Raw genomic sequence first — 20,660 nt, forward strand, 5'->3', positions numbered from 1 at the left:
TGGCTCAGTGGGTAAGAGCACCCGACTGCTCTTCCGAAGGTCCAGAGTTCAAATCCCAGCAACCACATGGTGGCTCACAACCATCCGCAACGAGATCTGGCGCCCTCTTCTGGAGTGTCTGAAGACAGCTACAGTGTACTTACATGTAATAAATAAATAAATCTTTAAAAAAAAATAGAAGATTTTACAATAATCAGTAAGCATTTTGAAGTAAAAGACAGAACTTTTAGCATCCTAAGACATAAAAAAAAATAAATAATTTGTAAATTTAAAAATACCTGCTTGCTTTGTTAAATCTCAATGTCTTTGAAGACTGCCAATTAGGAACCCACAGAAAATATAAACTGCCAAGAACACACTGGCACAGGGGGAAATTTCCTAAAGAGAACTCCAATGGCTCATGCTCTAAGATCAAGGATTGATAAATGGGACCTCATGAAACTGGGAAGCTTCTGTAAAGCAAAGGACATAGTCAATAAGACAAATCAGCAACCTACAGATTGTGAAAAAATCTTCACTAACCCCACATACAATAGAGGGCTAATATCCAAAATATATAAAGAACTCAAGAAGTTAATCACCAAAAAAAGAAACAACCCAATCAAAAAATGTGGTATAGAATTAAACCAAGAATTCACAACTGAGGAATCTCGAATGGCTGAGAAACACCTAAAGAAATGTTCAACATCCTTAATCATCAGGGAAATGCAAATCAAAACAACCCTGAGATTCCCCCTCACACCAGTCAGAATGGCTAAGATCAAAACCTCATATGATAACACATGTTGGAGAGGATGTGGAGAAAGAGGAACACTCCTCCATTGCTGGTGGAATTGCAAGCTGGTACAACCACTCTGGAAATCAATCTGGAGGTTCCTCAGAAAACTACAAATAGATCTACCTGAATCAGAGCCAGCTATATCACTCTTGGGCATATACCAAAAAGATGGCCCATCATGCCACAGGGGCACGTGCTCCACTATGTTCCTAGCAGCCTTATTTGTGATAGCCAGAAGCTGGAAACAACCTAGATGTCCCACGACAGAAGAATGGATACAGAAAATGTGGTTCATTTACACAATGGAATACTACTCAGCTACTAAGAAGGAGGACATCCTGAGTTTTGCAGGCAAATGGATGGAACTAGAAAATATTATCCTGAGTGAGGTAACTCAGTCCCAAAATGGCATGCATGGTATGTACTCACTAATAAATGGATATTAGTCATCCCCCCCCAAAAAAAACCATACAGAATACACAAGATACAGTCCACAGAATCCAAAAAGCTCAATAAGTTGAAGTGTCCAAGTGAGGACGCTGCATCAGTCCCACTTGGGAGAGAGAAGAAAGCAACCAAAAATGGGGAGAGAGGGAGGGAGGGGGTTGGAGGGAGGGCAGGCCTTGGGAGGGAAAGTGGAAGGGGAAGGGGGAACCTGATCTGGTATTGGGTGAGGGAAAAGGACTGAAACCCTGAGGGCCAGCAGAAGGAATGGAAACAGACAACTTCAGGAAATAGGAGGTTGAGGGGACCCCCCCTCAGAGTGCACCAGAGACCTGGGAGGTGAGAGACTCCAAGGACTCACAGGGAGGGATCTTTGATGAAATGCCGAACAGTAGGGAGAGGGAACTTAATAGAGACCACCTCCAGCAGGAAGACAGGACATCAAATATGGAATGGGGGGCTATCCCACAGTCACACCTCTGACCCATAATTATTTCTGTCTGAAAAAATTATAGGGATGGAAATGGAGAGAAGCCTGAGGAAAAGAAGGTCCAGTGACAGGCCCAAAGCAGGATCCAGCTCAAGAGGAGGTCCCAAGGCCTGACACTATCACTGAGGCTATGGACCACTCACAAAAAGGGACCTAGCATGTCTTCCCTCAGAAAGATCCAACAAGCAGCTGAAAGAGTCAGATGCAGATATTTGCACCCCACCAATGGACAGAAGCAACTGACCCCTGTTGTTGAATTAGGGAAAAGATGGAAGAAGCTGAGGAGGAGGGTGACCCTGTAGAAGGACCAGCAGTCTCAATCTGGACCATTGAGTTCTCTCACTGGACCACCAACCAGGCAGCATACAGCAGCTGATATAAGGCCCCCAACACACATACAGTAGAGGACTTCTGTGTGTGTGTTCATTCAGAGATGATGCACCTAACCCTCAAGAAACTGGAGGCCCCAGGGAGTTTAGAGGTCNGGTGGGGNGGGGGGGTGGGGACATCCACGTGGAGAAGGGGTGTGGGGGAGGAGGTGTGGGATGTGGAGCAGTTGGAGGGTGGGAGGGGAGTGCAAAAAATGAATTACAAACAAAATTAAATTTAAAAAATACCAGAATGTACTATTCAATTTCCCCTAAAAGTGCATAACATGGAACAAGTTAACAAAAATGTTCCTATAGAAGTAGCAAACCCAATCCATAACTATTCCTCCTGGCTCCACAATGCATACTTATATAGTATAAGTTTTTAAAAGTTTAAAAAAGAACCATTTTAACTACATAAATTAGCCTTTCCCATGTTTATTTGACTATATGACTTTCTCCCTAAAGAAGACTCCAGTGCCATCATGCTAATATATGATTTGGTACCATTTCAGTTTTTACTGCACCAAACATTTAGATTATAGCTATACTGGACTCTATTGGCAGGAAAATCACACACCACTCACAATTTGCCATTCTGGCAAAGCATCCAAAAATACAAGGTGAGATAAATGGTAAAATTGTGATATTTGTATCTTTACATACCAAAAGTAGATAAGTAAAATATTTGGCCAAAAATGTAGAAGGTTTTGCTTCTAAAGTTGAATTCTAAGAGACAAGGCAGCAGGAGATCTTGGTCCTAATTCCCTTCTGCTAGCAACTGCTCGCTCTGTGTACGCTCTGGGAACACTCTGGCACTGGGTCTTTTGTCACCCAGAGCTTGACTAACATAGAGTTTGACTAGAAGATCTTCTCTAAGAGGATGACCAACATTTGCAGACATATCTAACATTGAAAACTTGCATTGCAGCTTCAGCTATTGTACAATTTGGCTACCTGAATTTAGTCAAGACTTCTAAAATAAAATGTGCAATTCAAGGGCAAGAAAGAGAGTAAGTGTTTGAAAATTAAAAAAAAAAATACAAAAACACACGAAATGTTTTGGAATAAAAAATTATTTGTAGGCTTCTAAGCAAAAAGAAGAGAGAAATATATGAAACATTTTAAAAGGCACAGACCAGAAAAGACTCATATCGTAATGTCTTTGCAAAATGTGTAAGCACAAAGTGACTACATTAAGCTCCTTCAAGATATTCATCTTGTACACTAAAAGATTAATTGGTTCGTTTAGGCTTTACAGACATCAATTTAAATCACTACAGTCAAATTTTACTTAATGTTAATTTAACCAGTACATGTGAAATAGAAAAGAATGCCCCTTCAAATCTGCCTTACTGTAGAGCAATGGTTTAGTCCACTTATAGAACAACATCCATGGTCTCACACCCAAAAGTATAAGCAATTTTAAGTGAAAAGATGCTAATTGACATAGGGCAATTTTAAAAAATAGTAAGCTATTTCAAATTATGAATTTTAATTATACACAGGATTATTATAAAATATTTAAAAATATTGTATCTAAAGACAAACCTACTTGGAAGATTTTTTTAAATTAGAGGATGAAATGATTCCTAATGATAAACTGATATACTCATAGACCAGAGCCTAGTGTAATCAATCATCATCAGAAAGGTGTCATCCAGCAACTGATGGGAGCAGATACAGAGATTCACCTAAACATTAGGCAGAGCTCAGGGAATCCTGTGCTGCTGCTGCTGGTGGTGGAGGAGGAGGAGAAAGAGGAAGAGAAAGGAGGATTACAGGACCCAGAGGGGTAGAGGATACAGTGAAAACACAGCCCACAGAATCAATTAAGCAGGGCTCATAGGGGCTCCCAGAGACAGGGGTTGACAATCAGGAAGCCTGGAAGGGTCTGATCTAGGTCCTCTACATATATGTTATGGTTATGAAGCTTGGTGTTCTTGTGAGACTTCTAACAGTTCGAGCACTGTCTCTGACCCTTTTGCCTGCTTTTGGGATCCTGTTCCCCCAACTGGGTTGCCTTGTCCAGCCTTGACATAAGGATATATACCTAGTCTTATTGTAACTTGCTATGCCATATCACAAGAGGAAGCCTATACTTGACACTGCATAGAGGGTCAGGAACCAGAAGCTGGACAGCCCAGAGACCTATGACAGAACCAAACACAACTGGCAAATAAAATACAATGTAATTTTTTTAAAAAAGAGTCAATGAAATGATTCCTAATGATACTCTGCTATACTTATAGACCAGAGCCTAGAAAACAGTTTTTTTTTTCCTTACAACATATTCTAATGATAGTTTCTCCTTCCCTGACCACTTCCCCACCCCAGGTTCTTCTCTATCTTCCCTCCCATTTAGACCCCTTCCTGTCTCCTTAGACAACAAACAGGTATCTAAGAGATTATAATTAAATAAAATATGATGTGGTAAGACAAAACAAAAACATTAGAATAGGATAAACAAACAACAACACCAAAAAAGAAAACAGAAGGAAAGCAACCAAAGTAAAAGCACAAGAAGCACATATGGATGGAGAGACACAAACAAGAATCCTATAAAACCACAAAACCAGAAGCTGTACTATGTACACATTGGGCCACTAAGGTTAAAAATAACAAGAAAGCTCTGATATGACATTATGAGACAAAGAACCTCCAAAGATGCCTTTGATGCCATTTTCTGCTGGCCATGGACTGCTGTGAATGCAGCCTACCTTTAAGAGTAGTTTGTTTCCTCAGTGAGACTCTGTTGTAAAAGCTCTAAGACCCAGTGTGCTGAATTCTTCAGTCGCAGACAGCAAGACTTCATTCAACTGACTGTAGGGTGAGGGGCTCCTTTTAATTGCCACACCCTCCTGATTTTCTCTTTGTGCCCTGCATCAGGTTTTGATTCTGCTTTGCTTTGCTCTGCAGCATTCCTTCCTCTTTGATATAACAGGATCACTTCTGAAATTCGGATCTCAGAAGCTACTGTCAAACAAGATAGCTAAGATATATTTTACTGCTATTCCCAAGACATAAAGGTGAGGGAAGATTTAATTTATGTTATTTTCTTTAGATAGGAAAAACGTCAGGAAACATGGAGAAAAAAGCAACAAAAGATATATATCCTAACGTCATACTACTAAATAAATATAAAGTTTGTCTTGAAAGAGTTAATTTTGAGCTGATGACAATCTTAAGTTTAATTCTCTGAACCCACATGGTAGGAGAAAACAAACTTCCGAAAATTGTCATATAACCTCCATATGCACTTCCGAAAATTGTCATATAACCTCCATATGCACACAAAATGTTTACACACACAAATGTAACAAAAATAGTTAATTTTGTATTATGTGAATTCCAACACACACAAACACACACATCCCCAGCTAACAAGATAAATTTACAGATATTGTTTTTCTTTTTTATTAGATATTTTATTTATATTTCAAATGCTATCCCCTTTCCTAGTTTTCCCTCTGAAAATCCCCTATCCCCTCCCCCTGCTCCCCAACCCACCCATGTCCATTCCTGTTCCTGGCATTCCCCTACACTGCAGCATAGAGCCTTCACAGGACCAAGGGCTTCTCCTCCCATTGATGTCTGACAAGGCCACCGTCTGCTACATATGCAGCTGGAGCCATGGGTCCCTCCATGTGTACTCTGTGGTTGGTAGTTTAGTCCCTGGGAGCTCTGGAGGTACTGGTTGGTTCATATTGTTGTTCTTCCTATGGAATTGCAACCCCCCTCAGCTCCTTCAGTCCCTTCTCCAACTCCTTCATCAGGGACCCTGTGCTCAGTCCAATGGTTGGCTGAGAACATCCACGTCTGTATTTGCCAGGCTCTGGCAGAGCCTCTCAAGAGACAGCTATATCAGGCTCCTGTCAGCAAGCACTTCATTAATCTGTATTAATTGATCTCATGCTATATACAAAATACTGGAAACAGTGTCGGATTTTACAGTGTCTGTCTTCAAGTAGCTTATTACGGGAGAGAATGAACATTAACTGAATGCTTGCAAAAAAAAAAACAAAAAAAAACCAGTTTGGTAAATGTTAACAGTAAAAGCTGACCCAGACAATAACAGACAATACTCACTTAATGAAACCTAGTCCTATTAGTCCTACTTTAGTAGTGGTTTCATGCCAATCTGAAAACATTTATTCTGCAAGGTGTGACACATAGTCTAGTTCTCTCCTGTCTAATCTCATATCTTACCCTATACCTATCTATCTTACCTTTTTTATTTCTTTGTTACAACCCATTAGGCTTCTTTCCATTTCAGGTAAGTCCTAGGCTTCTTCCTGCCCCAGAACTTCTGTTCCACTACATCTCTTAGCACAGAAAATTCCTATCACTTCTTTACCTACCTGTAACCATTCTTCAGATCTTGTTTGTTTGTTTGTTTGCTTGTTTTGTTTTTTTCGAGACAAGGTTTCTCTGTGTAGCCCTGGCTGTCCTGGAACTCACTCTGTAGACCAGGCTGGCCTCAAACTATCAGACATCACTTTCTTTTCTTCACTTTCATTTTGTTAGATTCTTATTTTTCCCAGGCTAGCGTTGAACTTACTAGAAAGCAAAGAATGGCACTGGATTCATGCTCATTCTTCTGATTCCACTTTGAGAGGTGGGATTACAGGTATGTGCCACTATACTTAGCTTTACTCTCAAAGGACAACTCATGTCAAAAGAATAATAACATGTTCTATAAAATTTGTGTGCTGGGCGGGGGCAGGGGTTGTTAACCCAGGGCTTCTCTGTGTAGCTCTGGCTGTCCTGAAACTCACTTTGTATACCAGGCTGACCTCAAACTCACAAAGATCCACTTGCCTCTGCCTTCAGAGTGCTGCAATTAAAGATGTGTACCATCACCATCTAGCTTTTTGTTCTATAAAATCTTTCTTACAGAGAATTAACAACAAACAAAGCAAAGCACAAAGTCTCAGCAAATTTCTTAAAAACTTGTTTTAAAAACCCCTTTTGATTAAAGAGCTAGAGAGACGGCTCTAACATTAAGAGAACATACTGCTCTTGAAGGACCTGAGTTCAGGGCTCAGCACTAGAAACTCTCAACTACCTGACCCCAACTTCCAGGGAACTCAACACCTCTAGTTTCTGTGGTCACCTGCACAGATGCTCACATAACCACATGTACACTACTTAAAATGAAAAGAAACCCCTTTTGATTAATTTCAGAAAAACAAGGCCGTAGTTGTGACAATAGCAACATTGTCTAGTGACTTTTTACATATATTCTCACATGACTGTTATTGTTAATTCATTTACATAGATTTTAAATAGTTTTATCCCAAGAGTTGTTCAGATTAATCATATCCAGCTGATTAAACAGTTGATTAAAAATGTTAGCTAAGGCTGTTTCTATTTAACAAGTCAGGAATTAGGCTAGAAATAATCCTTAATATAATGCTGTTTTTATGAAGACAATCAGATTAGGTTTATATTACTTTGACTTACAGGAAATGGAAAACAAGACTAGTATGTTTGCTTTTAGTGGATTTTATCCTAAATCCAGAATGCTTATGAACATAAAATATTTGTCCATGATGTATGTCAGCCCTAGTAAAATCTAAGCATTATTTCTATTTAGTCACAGTTCTTATTTGCTCCTATGATACTACACAAGGTGGTATGGAATAGGGAAGAAAGACAATAGGCTGAAATGACTACTACAGGGGGCCAGGAAAGAAAACTATGTTTTCACATCAAATTCCAAATAAACCAAAGTGGCTACCATGACTGCAAAACTGATCATTTTACTGAAGCACTGCAAAGAGCTTTCTGTTCTTCTGCCATATTTGTTTATAGCTAAAACCTGCCATTTTCCCATTCTTTTAAAAATGTTTTTAAAGATATATTCACTTTATTATATATGTGTTTTCCTATATTATGTATGTATGCATCATGTATGTATTCAGTGACTGGAGGAGGTCAGATCCCCTGGAATAATGGACTTATAGATTGTTGAAAGTTATGGATCAATGAAAACCACCTTGTGGGTGCTGGGAATTAAACCCAGGTTCTCTGAAAAAACAAGTGTTTTTAAATGCTGAGCCAGCACCTTCTACTCTTCTGATATACCCTTTGGACCTTGGTCAGGCTTGTCAGAAAAGGCCTGATGTGGGTTTCTACACACTATGCACACAAGACCCTGTGAAATGGACATTAAATTACCATGTAAAACTGTAGCTATGTGAAAGGAAAGAATAAAGAATATTAAGAACAAAGGGCAACATATTGTAATATGCAAGCCCCCCTCCAATTACTTTTAGAAACATAACCCCCAAACCCGTGTGGTACCCCATTCTTCCCAGTATCCCAACCCTCAGGAGGCTAAGTCAGGAAATCACTGTGAGTTGAAAGCCAACCTGAACTGGGGTGAAGGTTGTCAGTAAAGTGCTTACCCCACAAGCATGAAGATCTGAGTTTGACTGTAAACTCAGAAACCACAAATGTAGCATTTGTTTGATATCCCAGTGCTGAAACTCATAAAAAGATCCTTGGTGTATACTGGCCAGCGAGCCTTGCCTAACTGGTGAGTTCCAGGAGAAGAAATCCTATACCAAACAGGGTGGATAGCATTCATGAGGATAATACTCAGGGTTGTTCACAAATACATAACCAGAGACAGACAGACAGACAGACAGACACACACACACATACATACACACACAGACACACACACAGAAAAATAAGCATGAATGATAAGGAAAATATTAAAATTAAACATGGAAAGGATATTTAGCTATAAGAAAAACATTTCATATGTAGTAGAAGATGGCCTAGTCAGCCATCATTGGGAAGAGAGGTCCCTAGGTCTTGCAAACTTTATATGCTCCAGAACTGGGGAACATCATGGCCAAGAAGTGGGAGTGGGTGAGTAGGGGAGTGGGGGGGGGTATAGGGGACTTTCAGGATAGTATTTGAAATGTAAATGAAGAAAATAACTAATAAAAAATTAGAAAAAAGGAAAAAAAAACCAAATCAAACCTAAAAAAAAAAAAAAGAAAAAAAAGAAAAACACTTGATTGATAATCTCAAATTAGTGAATTTTTCTCTTTATGTTTTGAAATCCCTAAGATCTTATGTGAAAAACTACTCAGACACCTCACTGGTACATTTAAATCACAAACATGGCTATCATCATCATTAATTAAGAAAATGCCAGGTTATAACTCAAGTACGACATGTCCCATTTTCTTTAGGCTCTCATCTTGCTTTGGTCCTTCTCAGAGTCCATGAGAGGGTTTTAAGTTCTATGACCCCTCCATGAGTGCTGAGAGTCCCTAGGAACTCTTAGCCTTGTCTTTCACTTACTCACTGTTAGCCATTCCACAAAGCTATCAGCAAACAAATAAGAGCAAACCTGAGGGAGGCAAGGCTTGATCTCTTCACTCTTTCTACATATCCTCTAGGTCTCAGTGACCCACTATAGTTGGTGCTATCCCAGTTCCTGTCATGCACAGGGTTTTAACAGTATGGGTTTGACCAAATATCCGAGTAGGACTCAAGTGGAAAGTTAGGGGTTCTTTGGGAAGTCAGTTGCATTGAACTGTGTTTTGCTGGGGCAAACACATGAAGGACTGTCTTCCTGAAGTAGGCACAGGTGAAAAACTAAGGCAGACTCATGAAGGAAAGAACGTTTAGCTGAAGCAGACATGGATGAAAGGATGTTCTGCTAAAGCAAGCATGTGAAAGGACACGAGATGAAGGATTCTTCGCTAAAGACAAGCATGTATGGGTCTGCCTTACATTGCAAAGTTAATCTGCATTTGTAAGGAGTCCATAGAGAGAAATGCATCCAAAAATTTCTGGTGATGTGCTGCAGTTTCTTGCCATTTCTACAGATTTAGGCTGACTGGCAGAGTGATGTCAGCTAAGACACGCTCATATGCTGAGACAAGACACATGTTGAGACAAGACCTGTGGAGGACTCGTGATGTTTGGAGGGTATAAAAAGGACTCTAAGGACAGTGACCGAGGCTGAGCTAGGCTTGCTTATAGAGCTAGCTATGCAAAGCTTGTTGGTCTTTACTGATCTTCACTTACTGAGGGAGGCACAGCCTACAACTTCTGACATTCCTCCCTGTTCTTGCCTGCTGACTGGAGCCAAGGCTGAAGCCTGACTCTGTCTGCTAGGTAGTGCCACTGCTGCTAATTCATGTTTACTATCCCAACTCTATGGAACTGGATGGTTGCTGTATCTGTGAAGTATCTGTAAGTAGATCAAGCTGCTGCTACTAATCTATAAACTGAACTGCCAATTTCCAGACAACACAGATGGGAGTTGCTGCAAAGAACCTTTCTAAACAAGTTCACTTCCCCCATATCCTTTCTTTCCCACTACCTCTTCTGGGTAGTGGGCTAAATGGGAGGTTAAAGTGTTTAAGAACCATCATTAAAAATAAGACTTTGAAAAATTACAGTTATATAGGACTTAATCACATAAATACATTTGCAGCACACAGTTAAATAAACACAGAGGAAGAAAGGAAAAAAGATTGCTAAAACCAGCAACTTAATGAAAAGCCCAGGTAACAAACGGGAACTATATATATATGCAAAATACATATAGTAACTTTCCCCAAGGTAATCACAACCAGTGATTATCTCAGCACACCACTGGAATCTACAGCACCTAAATACATGTTATGAGCAGATAAAAATTCTAGATATAGTGATGGAAGGACAGATTGATGGAAGTTTTATAGCCAAATATGGCTTACTTGTTTGACTAAACAAATCTCAGTATCATTTGGAGTCAATCTGTGACCATGTGAGGTCTATTGAAGAGAAAAAATTTGATCAAGGATGTGTTATGAGAGTTGTATGTGCATGTGTATCCCAGAAGTCCATGATGGCTGTCTTTTCAGTTGCTTTTTCATCTTTTTTTTTTTTTTGAGACAGAGTCTCTCACTGAAGCTGATACTCACCAGGATTATTAAAAGAATATCACTGTTCCAGACTCTCAACATGGGTGATGCAGATGCAACTTCAAGCCCTCGTGCTTGCATGACAAGCATTTTACCAATTGACCCATCTCTTCCCAGCTCTGTCTCGTCTTTTAATGGATATATACCTTAATATTCAATATTCAAATATCAGCAGTACTCTGACATTTATGATAATGACCTTCTTTAAGAGAGCACGGTAATTATCATGTTTCAGGGAAGACATATTGACAAAATAAAGGAACATGCGGGCTAAGGATATGGGTTCTTGAATCAAATGTCTGGGTCCAAGTACTGAGCTTCTCACTTACTAGCTATTTGAACTGAAACTAGTTCATTGACCCCCATAATATCTCAGATTCCTCACAATCTAGATGGAAATGGTGAGTCTAGAGAGATGGCTCAGTAGTGAAGACCACTTGCTGCTCTTGCTGAGGATTTGAGTTTGGTTCCCAGCACCCACATTGCAGCTCACAACCACCTTCAATCTCAGTTTCAGGATATACAATGCCCTGTTCTGATCTCCACAAGCATTGCATACACATGGTACACTAACGTACATACAGACAAATATACATATAAAATTTAAATAAAAATGGTGACGACTTACAATGAGCAGTGTCTTTTCATATAGTAAACACTAAGAAAATGATCATTACTGTCATACAGCATAATAAAAACATTATTTACCAATGACCAGTTGCTCATGATACAAATTTTAAAAATTAATCTCCATGTAAACTGTAATTCTAATACAAATAATTGAAACACATCTTCAGGGTTACTATGCTTTAAACTCATTTGGTACAAATGAATTCAATGTGAATATTTTTCTAAGAAAAGAGATACAAAGAGTCTTGTGAAATGGAAGAGAAAATAGTAAGGCTGTAAAATCAAAATGAGCAAACATTTTGTTATTCTATACTAATCAGACAAGTTATTCTGTGTATTTATGTATGTATGCAGGAGAGCATGTGCATATGTGTACGTATCTGTGGAAACCAGAGGTCAATCTCAGATGTCATTCCCAGGACACCATCCATCCGGGTTTTAGAAACAGGATCTCTTACTGGGAACGTGGGTTTGCTGATTAGGCAAGGCTGGCTGGCAAGTTCCAGGAATTCTTACCTGTCTCTGAGCCAAAACTGGAATTACTAGCACATGTCATCCAACTCAGTTTTTTATATTGGTGAAGACGGAACTTAGGCCCTTCCTCACGCTTGCTAGACAAGCACTTTACTTACTCAGCTATGTGTCCAATGCTTTTCATGAGCATATAAACGAAGGCAGAATGATATATTTTGATTTCACTGGACAGCCATGAAACATTCAACATGCGATCAAAAGGAGAAGGTTCCTCAAACGTTATAATAAATGATTCTGCTCATGGTTATGTGCAATTATAAACTGGAGGGCCCTTGGTAGGCAATAGACTACTAGAAACAGAACTAAACAGCAAGTATAATCAAATGAACACACTCTGGAATACAACATAGCTCTGCAATGCTTGCCATTTGGAGAAAGCTGAGTGTTGAGAATAAGGGGGAAGTATCTACACAGGCAGGCAATAGGAAGAAACCTCCCATCCTGTTTTGGAAACACCCTAACTAACAGGAAGAAGGCAGTCAGAGTAGTGAATTGCTCTAGTAGAGGGGCACAGGTTTAGAACTGGAAATAATTGACTTGTGACATTTCACTTCCCCCTATGATTTTTTTCAAATCAAATCAAATAATATGTGCACATAGCCTTGTATTTGTGAAAACCTACAAATCAAAGGTATGCTCCTTTCTATTGAAACGCAAGTTTAAAGAACATGGAATATGTAAGGCAAAATGTTAAGCATCACTCTCTTGCTGAATTAGAAGGAGGTTATTTCACCAGAAAAAACAACAACAACAACTTTGAATCACTGTTGCGTTCTTTTGAATTTCAGTTTTCCTCTCCATAAAATGTAGGAGCCAACCGAGAAGGTCCCCAAGGGTATCAATTAGTCAGATGGACAAAAACAGTTCGAATCCTGGAGAATGAATATTTATGTTCGAATGAATATAAGCAGTTATAATGTACTTAAAGCCAAGCGTTTAAGATAAAAGATTGAGGTTATGAACAATGCTAGGTCTTGGTAGACACATTTGTTTGCCTCTCCTCAGTTTCTTCCTGATGCTTACACTTATCCCATCCACTGTGTCCTCACTGTTGATAACCCTCAATCCCAAGATAGGCTCAAATGTCTCTTTTGGGAACATATGCCTTTAGTCAGCCAGGTCAAAACTAAGCCTCACCTGGTATTTCAGCATTGAGCCCTGCTGGAGTGCCTCTTATATAAGGAGCAATGGCTCTAGTGTTGGATTTTAATACCCAGAGCAACAAAACTAAACCAAAAATTCCTCCAGAATTTGTTATAAAAAATTTAGAGAAATTATAAGTGTTCCAACTTTTCCATTAATGTATTTATTAATAGTAAATGTTTAAAGCAATCTAGCTTTTAAGATCAAGATTAAGATAGGGATATTTCAGAGAAAAGTATGAATATATCAAAGTAGGAGCAGAACAGTGGGAGGAATCTGAGCATAGTTCACATATTTAAGTAAAAAGAAAACAAAAGAGCAATGTGTCCCATACATGCATCAGAATTATTACTACAACCTAAACCTTAAAAAGAATCTTTGCAATCGGATGTCCCAGGGTGGGATGGTACCCAAGAGGGACTCCCCTTCTCAGAAGGGGGAGAGCAATGGGGGCAAGAATATTTAAGGGTGGGACTGGGAAAAGAGAACCGGGGCTGTGATTGGGATGTAAAGTGAATAAAAAATAGATTATTGGAAAAAAAACAAAACAAAAAAGGAGCACGCTTAGCTGGGTTATATATAGTGTCTCGTGCCTTTAATCCCGGCACTCAAGAGGCAGAGGCAGGTGAAGCTCTCTGTGAGTTCAAAGCTAGCCTGATCTAAAGCCCAAGTTCCAGGACAGTTAAGGATATACAGAGAAACCCTGTCTCAAGCAAGCAAGCAAGCAAGCAAACAAACAAACAAACAAAGCCTATGTTTCTAAATATGATTTCTATCTCTGTGGTATCTGAATAGATTTGCTTTGGGAATAATTAAGTTTATGAAACTGCCATAGCAAGAAGAAAAACAATAGACTACTATAAAAATTATTCAGACTTATAGGTCTCTCTCTCATATTAAACCACATTATGAATTAGGTAGGTTAACTGTGATCCTCTAAAATAAACTTTGCATGACTAATTTTTATTTACATTTATGATAAAATAGGATGTCTTGCTTAACCTTAAGAAATACTTCCAGGTGGATGGTGGTGGTGGTGTACAGACTAGCATGTCTACAGAGTGAGTTCCAGGATATCTGGGAATAGAGAGACAGAAAAACACCCAGGAGTAGAGAGAGAAAAGAATAAAAGAAGAAAGAAAAGAGATACTTCCTCTTGTATGAATCCAAGTTACCTTTGATTTTTACCCAGAGTTCCAATTTTACCAATGTCCAATGTTTTCTTAGCTGTTAAACACTAGGTTTCCTTCTTAAATACATCTCCCACAATTAATAAATTTCTAAAGAATCAATTCATGCAATATTGTAGTCAGTTCATATACTAGAGTCCAATAATCTGAATTAAGGAACTAACCAAAAACAGCTTTGGAGATGTTTAAATAAGAAACAGTTTAGCAACTGTTCATAGGACAGGCATACAATCCACTGTTTTACGCTGTAACTCTTGGACCTATATTATTTGTCAATGTCCTTTTTCCATTTTCTTTATAAATAAGTAGATAAACAAATGAATAAATGCCAATTATTCAACTGTTATACTAAAAGCAGAAACTAAGCTCCAACAGTGACTAAAAAATACTACAAATCAATGGTCTTGTTTATTCATAAGAACACACTTTTTCATTTTTTAAAGTAACCTAAAAAAGGGCATCACAATCACTGTTTCTTACTACATTTCTAAAACAGCATGTAGAATAAATACCAGGGGTTGTGCTTTAGGAAGAATGTAACTTAGAACCGTAAATAGGCTTAAACTCTTTTCTGCAGAGAAAAAAAGATAAAGAAATTACAGAGTATTTTGTGAAACCCTGAACTGCTCATATGGTATAGCATTTGGAAGAAGAAAGAGTAGGGAGGGGGACAAGAGAGGATGAGAGACAGGCAGAGAGGGAGCAAAATGGAACAAATACGAATGAATGAATGAATGAATGAATGAATGAATGAAGCATTTGGAAGAAGAAAGAGTAGGGAGGGGGACAAGAGAGGATGAGAGACAGTCAGGGAGGGAGCAAAATGGAACAAATATGAATGAATGAATGAATGAATGAATGAATGAGAATGAATAAAGAAAAAAAAAAAACACTAAAACCTAAAAGCCTGTTACAACTACTCTTGACTGTGACCCTGCTGCTTATCTTCATATTATTCTATATTTTTGCCTAACACATTTTCTGTTCTTTGTTGAGACTCTATAGCTTAGCCAGTCCTGGAATATACTATGTAGCCGAAGCTGGCCTCAAACTCATGGAAATCTTCTGGTTTTAGTCTCCCAAGTACTCATAACCTTACTGTTCGCTCTCCCTCCAGCTTGTTTTTCATGATTATACTATTCCCTGCAGAATAGACTAGCCTAGCCCTTTTAAACATTTTCTCTTTAGTATTAAATTGGAAATTCTTCCCTATAACTACCCATATATTCTTGACTTGCCTCCAACTTCACTACCCAGAGTTTCCTATAACCCTTGCACTGCTTATATAGTCTATCAATTCAACCTCATCACCTCATACCTTTTGGCTCATACATGTGAAGAGAAACACCAGTTACTTCTCACATGGCCAACTATCCACCCAAAGACCTTTTGACTTCATTCACTTGGGTCATTAGCAATTCCATTTCATCTCCTTCCAGTATCTGATGAAATTGTCATGTTAATGTGCACATCTTTATCTCTAGTGACCTTTAACATCCATCTCATCATCTCTATCAAAAATACTTTGGTCACTTATTGACACTAAATGAAGACTTTGAAACTTGGCTTTCACTCTTGTTCTCTATTCTAACTCTTGCCACAGTACTTGGAAAGTCCATTATCCACATAGACAAACCCCTCATCCCACTGATCCAAAAACCTAGAATCGTCTCAGAATTCCTTTTCTACAGTCTCACATTTAACCTAAGTATACTTTTCAAAGTTTTCCAGCCCCCTCCAGTTGTCTTCCATACTTGATTCCACATGAGACCTTGCTCTTTCATCCCACAGTCAATGTCATCTCGTCCCAAGAAGCTTCTCCCATTTCCCTACATGTATACACCAGCTCTTTGTTCTAGTTTGAAAAAGTCTCTTCTGTTTTAAGTCTGATCAAGAGCCTTCGCCTACACTTTTCTTTTCTTTTCTTTTCTTTTCTTTTCTTTTCTTTTCTTTTCAAGACAGGGTCTCTTTTATTTTGTCCTGGCTGTCCTGAAACTCACTAAGTAGACCAAGCTGGTCTGGAAACTCACAGAGATCCACTTGTCTCTGCCAACCAAGTATTGGAATTAAAGGTGTGCCATCACCAAGCCTAGCTATCCCCTTTTCTGATCTCAACATACCCACTTTTGTGCACCAAAGCTATCATTTTGCCTCTACACATCATCAGGTCACATCACGTCTACTCTGTCCTCCATTATTCCTTACTTTAAATATGTTTAAGCACTTTTCAGCTTAAAAAAAAAATCCTTGCAAAAGCTCTTCCTAGCCTCTTCCTTCTACTAGAACTAGTGTGAAGGAACAGCCTTTAGGACAGAAATTATTTTGTTTTGTTCATTGGTATACCACAATTACTTGCAGCAATGCCTAACACTCAGTAAGAACTCAACACATAATTGCTAAAGAAATGATAACCTTCCTCAAAACAAAACAAAACAAAACAAAACAAAACACATCCAGGGATTTCCTCATGCTTTCTCTCAACCTCCTTTCTCTGTAACCTGGTTAATATATTCCCACGATACAAACTTGCTAAATCCAATGGAAACTTATAGTTTAAAATTTTCTTCTGATTTTGTTTTTCTGTCTTATAAAATTATGAAAAAAAATCCAGAACTCTACTGCATGGTAGGTAAGTATTCCATTACTGTGAAAACACTAGCTCCAGCTGCCAGGCTTTAACTTCGCTCTAGTCTTACCACCATAATCCACAGAAAGACTGTTTTCCCTTTGTTTCTATGATACCACTTTTCTTTAAGGAATCTTCATCTTCCCTTCCTGGATACCTCTGCTTTTCCTCCCTGCATAATAAATGCTGATATTTCCCTTACCTCTATAACTTCTGCCTATCCACATATTCTTCCTGAGTAACAAAGTCCTAAGTCGCTTTCATTTATTATCTATCCATTGAAAATTAATTCATCTATCCCAAGATTTTTTTCTAAGCACTTTTATTCTCATAACCAGCTGATAACAGAATATTTTAGTGAATATTATCCTAACTACACATTTGAAGAAGTCAGGATACAGGGAAGAAAGTAATTTATGAGAGGATACAGAGCTAACTAAATTGTAGCATAGTTATATAATGATTTGAGTATCCCTTCAAACAGCTTTATTAACCTGTCATTAATATACTCATAGGACCTACTTATTTATCATGAAATAATATTTAATATATTCAAAACATCATACAACTATAAACACAATGCAATTTTAGGTTTTCCTTTTTTTTTTTTTTTTTTTCGAGACAGGGTTTCTCTGTGTAGTCCTGGCTGTTCTGGAACTCACTTTGTAGACCAGGATGGCCTCCAACTCAGAAATCCACCTGTCTCTGCCTCCCAAGTGCTGGGATTAAAGGCGTGCACCACGACGCCCGGCTAATTTTAGGTTTTCATTACTCCCAAGAAATGCAGTACCCCATGGTAATTGCTTACACTGAAAACTTTTAAACTTTGATTTTAGAAAGTGAACTATTAAGATTATTGCAGTATTATCCATAATAACTAAAATATTGAATCAGCCTAAGTAATTCTCAACAGGTTCATGTATAAAAACTGTAATACACACGTACAAACACTAGACTGTTATCTATAAAAAAATGAAATCTTGTCTTTACAGCAAGTTGGATTGGATTAGAGGACAAAATGATAAGGTAAATAAGCTAAACAAAGACAAGTAGGGTTTCGCTTACATGTGGAATTTTTACATGATTTACAGAGGCTGACTTCAAAGCAGAATGATTAGTAAGGACTGAGGAAGCACTAGGGTAACAAAAAGAAAGGTCAAATGTGATCAGTGATCTATATCTATATGATAATGTCACATTGAATTCCATAAAAATTCAAATAATATTCTATATTCTATAGTTGCACAAATAATAGTTTAACAAGGCAAATATTATTATGTGTTTTAAAAAACACTCCACAGGATTAAATTTATTCATTTGCTATGCCAAATCTGAATAAGAAAGATGTAAATATATTCCTACAAGAAGATAAATATTATAGTCATAATATGCTACTTACCAGAATGTAGACAGTCAACCCCCATGTAAACAACAAAGGAAATACCCTAATGAAACCTTTCCTTACAAGCACAATGTTCTATTTTTCAGATTTATTTTATGCACATGAATATTTTGCTTGCATGTATGTATGTATTTGCTTGCATGTCTTGTGTTCATAGGGGTTAGAAGAAAGCTTTGGATCCCATGGAACTGGAGTTATTGAAGGTTGTAAGCCACCATTTTCTACAATGTATATGTGTCTAGTTTCGTGAAGGAAGGAACCATGTGTTTGAATTCAGAATGATATAAACAGCAACTATCAGTAGCACATGCAGTATAAATAAAAGAAGGTGGTTAGCCAAGGGAAATAGAGAAGATTTTATAAAACAGAAGAGTTCATTAGTTTTTTAATGACTATAATTAGGGAAAGTATCTATTTCCATGACATCTCAAGAGGGATAAGGCAAGAATAAAACTACACCACTGATTCCAGCTGTCTTTACCCAGTGATTGTAAACCACTAATAAGTTATTTCAAATCTAATTTACCATTAGAGACCAGGGAAGAAATAAAAGGAAAATAGATGTACACATAGATTTTAAGAGGTAAAAGAAAAGAATAATCATTGAGGAAAAGTATCCATTGCATTATACAAAGAAATTTTCAAATGTCTCATTTCCAGTTTTTCTATTTTGTATATATTAGACTCATTTTTTAAAAAAAAATTATTTATTTAAGGCATATGGATGTTTTGTCTGTTGTGTGTCTGTGCACCTAATGGGTTGCCTGGTACTCTTGGATCCCTTGGGCTGTGAGCAGATATACGGTAGTTGGGAATCTTTAACTCAAGTCTTATGAAAGAGAACAGCCTATTTTAAATATTAACTATTAATTATTAATATTAAATAATTAAATTAAATAATTAAAATTTAAATTAATATTAAATGTTAAATATTAAATATTTAATAATTAAATAAGGCATCTTCTATTTCCTCAATTTGGGTTCTTAATTTCCCTCAACAGGAAAGAATTCATACCTAGTACACTGAAGTACACTCTTTGGGTTACAGACCAAAGAGGAGAACCCTCTACTACCTTTTTCCTGAATTAAGTGTATTCTAAATCTTGCCCACAGAAAAATGCAGTTCTTATTTCTAAGTGAATCTTCTTGCATCAGATAGGAGACTATTTCAAAATGTACAAAGTAAGTGACTATGAAGTATCTAACTCTACTAATACATCCCCAATGCAGCACTTACACTTAAGGCTGAGGGAAAATTGTAGGAGAGAATAGAGTAAGATTGGAAATGCTAGAAGAGCAGGATATCTTCTGTGTGGTAGTATCTTCTATAGGAAAAGTTTACCTGTGAACTACTCATTCAGTTGCCTAAATGAGAACAGCATAATGACAACAACATTTGACATGCTAATATGGACCGGGTAAATTCCACAGGGTTCCTAGAAGAAGAGCTACAAGTGACCAATGACTATTGAGGAGAATCATTCTCCTCCAGGGATGAGCTCCCATATACATTGACTAATGCAAAGTGGTCAGCCTCGGACTTATGTCCATATAAGCAAAGCGAAATAGACTCAGTAGGTTATATGCAAATATGCATATACATATACACATGTTATAATAATATATACATGTTACAGTAATAACTAAGATAATAAATTTACGGAGAGGATCATGGGAGGAGTTAGAGAGGGAAAAAGGGTTAGGAGTGATGTGCAATGCTGTGTTCATGTATAAGTTCATATGTATGAAGTATGATTTATTATTCTAAAATAACAAAATTTATTTTAAAGATGTCAGCTAAGCCCCCAATAAAACATTAGATTTTGATCTCATGATTCCTAACAGCCTTGGGAGCATTTCCTATATGAATAGGACTCTTTATTTCCACCACCAAAACATACTGTTTTGTGATTTGTTTTTAAGAAAAGGTGGGGGCTGGTGAGATGTCTCAGCAGGTAAGAGCACCTGACTGCTCTTCCAAAGGTCCTTAGTTCAAATCCCAGCAACCTCATGGTGGCTCACAACCATCCGTAACAAGATCTGACTCCCTCTTCTGGAGTGTCTGAAGACAGCTACAGTGTACTTACATATAATAAATAAATAAATCTTTAAA

At 37.8% G+C, this 20,660-nt stretch overlaps 1 protein-coding gene across 3 annotated transcripts in view; it reads right to left on the bottom strand.

Moving 5' to 3' along the window:
* Positions 1-20,660, bottom strand: part of Atp11c (ATPase phospholipid transporting 11C) — a 178,573-nt gene that overhangs the window by 102,289 nt on the left and 55,624 nt on the right. The gene's annotated exons all lie outside the window — the stretch shown is intronic.

The sequence above is a fragment of the Mus caroli genome, chromosome X (assembly GCF_900094665.2).
Source record: "Mus caroli chromosome X, CAROLI_EIJ_v1.1, whole genome shotgun sequence".
In the NCBI taxonomy this organism is placed as follows: domain Eukaryota; kingdom Metazoa; phylum Chordata; class Mammalia; order Rodentia; family Muridae; genus Mus; species Mus caroli.